The sequence below is a fragment of the Poecilia mexicana genome, unplaced genomic scaffold (genome assembly GCF_051168715.1).
Source record: "Poecilia mexicana isolate PSO_F unplaced genomic scaffold, ASM5116871v1 scaffold_5, whole genome shotgun sequence".
Lineage (NCBI taxonomy): Eukaryota > Metazoa > Chordata > Actinopteri > Cyprinodontiformes > Poeciliidae > Poecilia > Poecilia mexicana.
Genome location: NW_028263374.1, coordinates 11,501,591 through 11,511,142, shown reverse-complemented (window position 1 = coordinate 11,511,142; position 9,552 = coordinate 11,501,591). Strand labels below are relative to the sequence as shown.

The window sequence follows — 9,552 nt, the reverse complement described above, 5'->3', positions numbered from 1 at the left end:
TAGCAGCGCAAACATTTGTACCCAGATCACGTTTTGTTGTTTTTCTTGTTTTACTTCAAACCACAGTGCGCTGTTCTCTTTGCACAACCACAGGACCAACAGTGGTGTGTTTGTGTGCTCCGTCTTCCCACTTTGTCCCTATTTGTAAACACGCACACTCATGTGTGCAGTAAACTGGGTGTGGGGACATCTGAGTGTGTTTGTGAATATTTGGATAATTTCTGCTGTGTGAAGCATTCCCACACTGACTTTGTTTATTTGTATAGCTGCATGCATGTGTGTGTGTATGTGTGTGTGTGTGTTGGACTTGACTCTTGAGGCACTGTGGGGATTTTGTGGGCCTTGTTTGTAAACATCAACAGCTGTAAGTTTTATTTTATTGTAGCTTTATTTTACGACATTATTCCCAGATGGCGGCAAAAGCTCGCTTTCTTTTTTTCTTCCTTCTTTCGCTTCGGCACCACACACACACATCCTGCTCTCCGTCAACTCGTGCTCGCTACCGCGCGGGCTTTTGTTTTCTTCTGGAAGTAAACAGCAGCGTTTCGGGTCTGACGGAACCAGCAAACTCCCACCGGCTCTTTACTGAAGCCCTGCGTCGAGCAGATCAGGAATGAGTTATTGGAGTTGGTGACGAGAAGGTTTTTTTTTCCTCGTTTATACCAGCTCTGCGACACTGTGGGCGAGCACTCCCATATTTCTCTTTAATTAAGCCCGGAAAAACCTTGTAGTACAGCCAACCCGGCTCATGTAGCCACTTATGTTTTAATTTAATTACCTGTCCACTTTGATAATTATTCCCCCTGATTAACAGGGAAAGAAGGGCTCCTAAATGGAATGGAGGATAGGTTAGAGGGCCACACTGTGTTCTCCTTCTTTCACCAGAAATGAACAAGGAGGAGGACATTACATTCAAATGCTCTGTAACGTTCTTTTTTTTTTTTTTTTTAAACTACTAGCTTCCCATTTGGTCATATCAGAGACACCAGTACACTGTTACACCCTGTTTATAACAACCAGAAAAAGGTAAAAAAGAAAAAAAAGAGAAAACAATTAATCAACAACGAGAAACAAATCTTGGGTTTGCAGGCAAACATGAATGATTTAATATGTCTCAGAACAAAAAGCACAAGAATGACTTGGTTGCTCTGTTGCAGCTTAACAAGCTACAGGGTTCCTACACATTTTTCACATAAAATTTCCAAACTTTTCCAGACTCGGCCCTCCAGAGTGCTCTGACTTTTACGGTCACTGTAAAATATAAAATACTAATGTTCACCATGAATTTATGCTGGATGATTCTATAGTGGGCAGGTTTAAAAAAAAAAAAAAGGGACCTGAAAAAATCTGGGAGGAAGGGAGTAAGCGCACAAGGAAAGAAAGACAAAAGAACAAAAGAAAATAAGGTGGGGAGAACGCATGAGAGGAAGGAGATGAAGGATAGAGGGGTGGTAGGTCACAAGGAAAAAAGGAAGGGAATGGAGAACAGAATCAAAGGAAGGAGGGATAGACACTGCAATGTAAGAAAAACAGTAAGGAAAGAGAAGGAGAGAGAAGGTCACAAATAAGAATAGACATTTTCAAGGAAGGAAAAAAGAAAAGTCACAAAACAATGAGAGAAGGATGACGCAAGGGAGGAAAGACACAATGGATGGAAAAAACACATCAAATGAAGAACGGAGCAGATGACAAACAAAAGAACAACACAAGGGAGAAAGACCAAGAAAACAAAGGTAGGACAAACACAGTGCCCACAGAAGAGAATGGAAGAAAGTATGATGGAAAGAATTGGAGGAGGGACTTAAGGATAAAAGGACAAACGGGAAAAAGGGACACAAGACGGGTAAGAAGTAAGTGCACAGTCAAGGAAGGAAGTAAAGAAAGGAAGGAAGCATTAGCAGCAAAGGAAGGAAAGACACAATATTTAGACATGAGGATGAGGAATAAAGTCACGGAAAATAAAAAATATTTTCCGCACTCTTTACTTTTTTCCAAAGACATCCAAACCTGAAATACACTGAAATTATATTAAATACTTTTTTTTCTTCTTTTTTTTTTAGGTTTTGTGCACACCTGTAAGTTACCTTTTTAATATACAGTTTGCTTTTTTTTCCCTCCCAGATAACACTTATAAAGTGCTCCATCCTGAGAAGAACCACTTTGAAAAGCGTCGCTCCTCAGTTTCCCACATTAACACCCATCAATTCTGCAGAGACCTACCGGAGACGTACGACAAAGTCCCCGCCGGCAAAATCTGTCGGGCTCACAGGGAAAGACAGCAGCGAGGTAAGTAAGTAAGGAGTAAAGGAGCTCTCACATATTCACACCCAAACATTTGCACACACAGACACACTTTTTTTTTTCTTTTTCTTTTACTTTTTCTCAACGATATTGATCACACTAATGAACGTGTCGTGATTTACGGCTCATTGTTGGGTGGCGCTGCGGTGGATTGCCATCATCTTCTAAAACTAAATGCTTTAAATAGAGGAAAGACAGGAGGGCAAATTCTCATTTCATGGCCTGAGCAAATATATATATATATATATATATATATATATATATATATATAATTTTTTTTTTTTCCCAGGATCTTCTTTGGATTTATGGTTCGTTTTTCCTTTCATTTTGCAGCGACAGGTATGATGTAATTTCCAAGATTCATCAGTAATCTTCACACTGATGTGGTGTCAATTAGTAAATGAATGTGGAGGCGAGAAACGGCGCCGTGATAATTTAGCAAAAGGAGTTGTCCAGCTTCCAAAATACATAAAGGACGGACTGAGGTAGGCAGGCAGTAAAAATGTATCTAATCACTATATAACTGTCCAAACCAAAGCAGGTGCATCACAAGAAAAGGGGGGAGGGAAGATCCACTTAAATTTTATATTTTATTTGTGCAATTGAGCATTTCTTACGTTGGCATAAATCTTTCTAGAATAAATCAATGTTATTCAGCATTAAAACTAAAAGTTATTTCTCAATAAATGTGCCAAAGCTAAGAGTGGTTTTAGTTATAAGCAAACTTTGCAAGTGCTTATAAGCTCACTGCTGACCTGGGGATCCTTAAAAAAAAAAAAAAAAAACTCAGTTTGAACGTCACAGTGGATCGTCACATGACCAATGTTACAACTCCAGGTTATTTTGATTTTTTTATTTTTTTTTAATGAGATCATGATAAATGATTTCAGTACTTTTTCCACCTTTGATTTGGAGAGTATGATTATACGAAGCCTCGACTGAGAGATAAAAACTTGTTTTTATTTTTTATTTTAACAAGAAAACATTCCTACAAAAACCTCTTTGCATGTTTCTTCACAAACTTAAACAATTTACTGAATTTTGATTTAATTACAGCATTCAGTCTCTTTACACACATGAATATTCATGTGAATCTCATTAACCTGAAATAATGTCTAGCTGCCCTTAAAAGGATTTCCCTGAGATTTGCTCATTCGCGTTACTTTTGCTCACATTGCAACATGGTAGTGGCAGCACTATGCCCCGGGATTACTTTTATGTTGAGTGTAAAACATGTTTTCTCTGCAGGTAAAGAGAGATTTAAGTTTTTATTATTACGTCGAGTCCAAGCATGCTTCCGAACTAACACAACGATGGCTTCGGCGGAAGAAAATGAAAGTTTTACAGCAGAACGTTCAGAGCTGAACCTGCCAGAAACTCAGTGGAGTCGCCGTGAACATGATATGCCTTCACAGAGAACCAAACCGACTCTTTCAAGGTCCTTCAAGTCGAGGTCTTTTTCCAGTCGGTAAATATCACTAATTGAAGATGTGGCATACTTTTGTCACAGCTTCCATAGAAGACTGACTGCAATAGGTGGGTAAAAAGGTGCTTCAAAGAAGGCATGAGTTTAGGGTAAGCATTGACTAAATTGACTTGTTTACATGTTTTCCAAATGAATTAAGAAAGACAAATGTCAGGTTAAAAAAAAAAAAGATTTTTTTTAAACACCCACATTTAAGTGCAATTGTGATCTACTGTGGATTTCCAGAATTATGTTTTTGAGGAATGATTTCAGTCCGTTTCTTCCTACCAGCAGAGCCTGAGCAGTCTGAAACCATTAGGTCCAACTTTCATTTTTAATGGATTTTATTATATAGGTCAGCATTTTTTACCACTTAGCTGGCACACACACACACGCACACACACAAAAACTGAATAAAGCTGGTAAAATAACTACATAGGTGTCATACTCCAGTCCTGGAGGCCCGCTGCCCTGCAACTTTTAGATGTGCCTCTGCTGCACCACACCTGAAAAGAATAATTAGGTCATTAGCAAGGCTCTGGAGAACTTATCTACACAAGGAGGAGGCAATTAAGCCATTTGATTCAGGTGTTTTGTACCTGTGGCACATCTAAAACCTGCAGGACAGCGGCCCTTGAGGACTGGAGTTTGACGAGTTTGACACCCCTGCTCTACAGTGTGGCCAAGTTGTCCTTGTATTTTGATAAATAATGTAAAGTGAGAGATTATGTGTTAAATGCAGCTGGGAAATAAGATCTGCACAACAGGATGGTCAGCAACACTGTGGTTGCTGGTGGGCTTAACTCAGACCAGGACCTCACTAGTGCGGTTTCCTCATGCTAAGTAGAGACACTGGTGTAAAATGCAAAGTTTTAACAAGTCTTAGCAACATGCTGAACAGGCATGAATAATATCATAATTACATCAATGTAATGTGTAAATATCAGTTGATATGCAGTATTTGTTATTTCAGATTGTCATAAATACACATTTTGGACACCAATAAGTTCTCCAGACTACTGGATTGATTCTCACAGATGTCAGTGTTGAAGTCAATGGTTCCTTTTCAAAAAAGGAACCGGAGACAAGCGTTCTCTGGCTGTTAACAAAGCACATGCTGGCTCAGTCAGCTGGACTACATCTAATATTACAATTATAATAATGCAATAAAGAAAAGACTAACTAACTGTACCACAGAGTGTTTTTTGGTTTATTTTTTGGGAAAAGGTTTGAATTAACTCATAGTTTGTAAACATTTGACATTGTGTTCTTGTTTACTGTTTTATTCACTTAAAAAAAAATCATTCCTCCATTAAAGTTAAACGCAAGTGGACATGTTAACTCAATGAAGATGTTTAGCAACTTTTAAAACAGCCAGTAGCCAGTTTGTCAGGTCTCAGCTTAATTCAGTTTGTCTATAAAGCTCCAGTTGACAAAATATGGTGCCTCATTCATATCAAGAAACACAGGGTGAAGCCAATCGATGCAATCAAAGCATAACAGTAGACTAAAGTTCAGTTACACATATTCACAATTAATGGCAGTGCAGTCAAATTCAGCGTGTGAAAAGTTTTCTGTCAAAGGACATTTATGAATTACTTGTATTAAATATTGTTACCGGCAGGCAATAGAAATAATTTTGAATGTAATATGAAAAATATTTTTAGAATACTGAATAGGGGTAATGACCCTGCTCTCAGCAACTAATATAGTTACTGATGGGGCCCTTTGGGGATCTACCCACCCACAGGTTAGAAGTGGGCCCCCAAACATAGCATATAGTTTTTTTGTTTATTTATTTATTTATTTTTATTAATAACTGTTTGAGACTTTTAAAAGGTTGAGCAAATCCCGAGCAGCAGAGCTGATTGGCTTGACTGTGCTTTGTTTCTGGCGGTTTCTGGGCTCATAATTCGTGCAGGCCAACATCTGTTGCTCTCTGCCTCCACAATAGCACAACTCAGCAAGGATGCAAAGCAGGTCAAAAGATCAGTGCCTTCCCCTCATCTACACACACACACACACGCACACACACACACACACACACACACACACAATAGGAGAGCGACAGAGAGCCAGCTTTCCTCAAACGATGTGCGCCACGACTTTGCGCACGTGCTTTACAGGCATTACGGTAGCGCAGCAAACTGTCTCCCCGTCACACACACACACACACACACACACACACACGCTCAGCCCAAGTGATTCAACCCTGATTTCCAAGCGAACAAGCGAGCAACAAGACAGGATGCCAAAAAGTGCAGACCAGAGGGGAGGTTTTACGCGCTGATCGGGCTTCTTCGAGAAGAAAGCCGGCGGAAGAAGGTGCAGCAAGTGAAGAAGACGAAAGAAAGGCGCGTTGTTTCTCCCGCTGCAACTTGCGCTCAGTGCCAGAGTTTTTAGCGGCAGTATTGTTCCGACTTCACTCCAGAGGGGCCACTCCGAGGAGAGAGGACGCACACAAAAGGGGGGAATAGGAAAAGGGACTTAACGAGCACGCTTTTTCTCCGCTTAAAGAAGTAATGGTCTTAAGACCCTAGATTTCTCTGTCTCTCGCTCTCTTTTCCTCTCTATTGTTTTTTTTCCCTCCCCCCCTTCACATTTTATGTATATATTTTTTAATTTTTTCGCGTCCCGTCGGCTTGTGCGCCCCCCCCTTGTTTGTCGCCGTGAAGAAAGAGTGTGGACGCGCCGGGGTCTGAGGAGCAGAAGCGGGCTGTCCACATGGTCCAACCGCTGGCGTGAAAGTTGACTTCTTCAGAAACCCAGAGAACAGGTTGATGCATTATCTCTGCACTTTTACTTTTTCGCTATCCTTTCCTTCCTTCCTTCCTCCTTTCTTTCTTTCCGCGCTTCCATTGAAACTCTGATACACAACTTCCCCCCCCCCCCCACACATTCTCTGTTTATGAAGTTTATTCGTACAGTTGAACTATTAGAGAAAATGTAGCACATGGGACACGATCATGTTTTCCTGTTTTGTCATGTTTCCCCTTTTTTTTTTGTCACAGCTTCATTCCAACTTTCACTGTTTCTCACCCGAAACTTTAAAAATCCCTTTTCTTTGAGCCACTTGTTGTGATCTGTTTTCATTCGCAGAAAGATTATCGCAGTATTTTGTCCCCTCTGTTTGCTACTTTTATAAAGATAAGAAACGATTTGTTAAGATTTGTTTTGAAATCTCTTACTTCATCGCTATAGAGTCTTTTTTTTTTTCTTAAAAAGAAAATAAGAACATTTATTAACGCGATGTTTCGTGGCCACCATCTGCCTGAACCTTTTCCCTTCAGAGACAACAAAAACTTTTCTCTTTGTCATAGAAGCAACTAAAATGTCGGGATCTAATTTGAGGAAGGCAACTTAAAAAAAAAAAAAAGATCTCCTAACAGTTGTGTTAAAATTACTCGAAGCTTTAGTGATTTTGTGGCATTTGTTTCACACAAATGCCATAAACGCGTTTTTCGTTTTTAAGTTTTTTTTTTTTATTAAGCTAATAATTAAACTACGACGATTAAAATTATAGAAAAGGAGTTAGATTCCCTGCCTGGAGATAAAAGGGCTCTTGTCTTGAGGAGGGAGGGGGAAAAAAAAAAAAGCTTTTTGAGCTGACATGGTCAATAGGTTTGGGGGAACAATACTTTCTTTTCAAAAGATTCTGACTTTTGAAACTAGAGTCGCTCTGTGAGACCTCACCGAGGTTTGATGTGTCCGTGCTGCTTCCTTCATTTCTATTTCGTTTTTATGATCTGTTGGATTGGACATTAAAAAAACCCAACAGCAACAAAAAGAAACAAACAAAAAATATAAACGAACAACGGCAACAAAAATCTCGGATTTTAGAGGTTTGACGCAGGAAAAGTTATAAAATAGTATTAATATAAATTGCAAATATTCAGGGCTTCATGCAGGATTTGCCCTTGTGTAATAAACCGAAGCTCAATGAGCTCGACTATATAAATGATAGTAACTTTAATAATAAAGAAAAAAAAAATGAAACGCATAAAATGGACAGTGCATTGTCAGATTTGATGCTGCTCCAGATTAGTCTTTGTCTCAGTGTGGACACTAAATCCCAATCTCTGCAAGTTTTGCCTCAAAGTATAGGCCTCCACCACCTCTGACGAATTCATTTCACAAAAAGAAAAGAGAAGAAGAAAAAGACGTATCTGCATTAAAACTGATGTTGCAGTGACGTTCTTCTTTTTTTTGTTCAAATGAAAAGCAGCAACATTAAGTTAACGAAGAAAAGTTTCTTTTTATCTCATTGAAATACAAATTCTGAAATAAAACCAGGCAGCAGATCCCTGCGTGACAGCTGCACATAAAAAAAAAAAAAGTGGATAGAAATGAAATGACAATTAATTGCTGTTAGTTGTCTGTCAGTCACAGAAAAGCATACAGGCCGTGTGAGTGCAACACCCTGACACGGGCATTATTGCCCTGTGATTGATGGGCGCGGGGGCATTTGGCATAATTAATTTTATTTACTGTGTCCTCTCTGCGCTGTTGTGCCCCCTCCCTCCCCCCTTCCGAGCCCCCCCCCCCCCCACCATCCCCGCCCCCCTTCACTACACCCCCTTCCCAGCCTCGCCACCACCATCGCCAACCTCCTTGTTCTCTGTGGCGGCATTTTTCGCGACGTGATGACACACTTTTAATTGCGGTTTAATAGAAGATCCAGCGGGAATGAAAAAAAAAAAAAGGCTCTTCATCATATTTTATGACCTTGCCACAGTTCTGGAGTCAAACAGGCAGGCAGTTCTTTCCTTTTTTGCGGTGGCGCAAAGCCCCAGGTGCGCACTTCATTTATTAAAAAAAACAAACAAACAAAAAAAAAAACAAAACAAATACAACAACAACAAAAACTTACCAGAGTTTAATCCATCAAGTTTTTGTTTTGCGTGAAAAAAAAAAAAAATCTGCGCAGAGTTCTTTTTTCAGTTTTTGGCCTTCTTTCACTCTTGCTGCTATTTTTAAAACTGTTTTTAAAATTGACATTTTTCACTCACACACACAACATTAGTTTGTTTGATTTTCTGTTTTTCAGCACAGTTGTGAAGAATTGGGCAGCTTAATAGTTAAATTAATTTGGTGCTTGAAAAAATATAAATACATCCTCCACAGTCGAGAATAATTACACAAATGCTCTCTCAAAATTTGAAGCAGATCCAGTAAATATATTAAATGGAAAGAACACTTTTTATTGTCTTTTTTTAATTATTATTTTTGAAATATGTGAACTCCACAGCTTTTGATTATTTTCTTACCAGGCTGCAGTTTTGTCTCAATTTAAAAAAGTCTTCTTTTTTTTTTACTTCTTACAAAAAGGACTTTATTTATGTTCTCTGTATATTTATGTTTGCAATAAGCTGACTGATGATAATTACTGATCTGCTGAAGAAGGAGCTTTCCATTTCCAGTGTAAAAGCAGCAACATGAACAGGATGAAGTCATAGTGAAGTGGCTGTAGCGTGAGGTGTTGCATTTCCGACACGCCAAGTAGTTATTTGAAAGGGAAAAGTGTAAAAGTGGAAGGAGCTGAAGGTGTCTGAGACACACCGACTCTCCCTGCCTGCTGTCGGCCATTGTCTGCATTTCCAACATATTTCCATCTGACTTGCTTCAACACTTTCCCCTCTTTGCTTTATTTTTTTTCCCCCTCTCCTCAGCAGCTTGTGTGTCTTTTGTACGTCCTGTTTTATATCACTTCGTATTTGGATTTCTCCTCTTCTCCAGATTCCCATCAGATTCACATGACTGTTTCTGCGATTGCACATTGCTTAAAT

At 39.3% G+C, this 9,552-nt stretch overlaps 1 protein-coding gene across 3 annotated transcripts in view; it reads left to right on the top strand.

Moving 5' to 3' along the window:
* Window positions 1–5,923: 5,923 nt before the first annotated feature.
* Window positions 5,924–9,552, top strand: part of foxp4 (forkhead box P4) — a 111,170-nt gene continuing 107,541 nt past the window's right edge. For all 3 annotated transcript variants that reach the window (XM_015013617.2, XM_015013626.2, XM_015013607.2), the window contains exon 1: window positions 5,924–6,542. The gene's annotated coding sequence lies outside the window, so the exon portion shown is untranslated. The remainder of the gene's footprint in view (window positions 6,543–9,552) is intronic.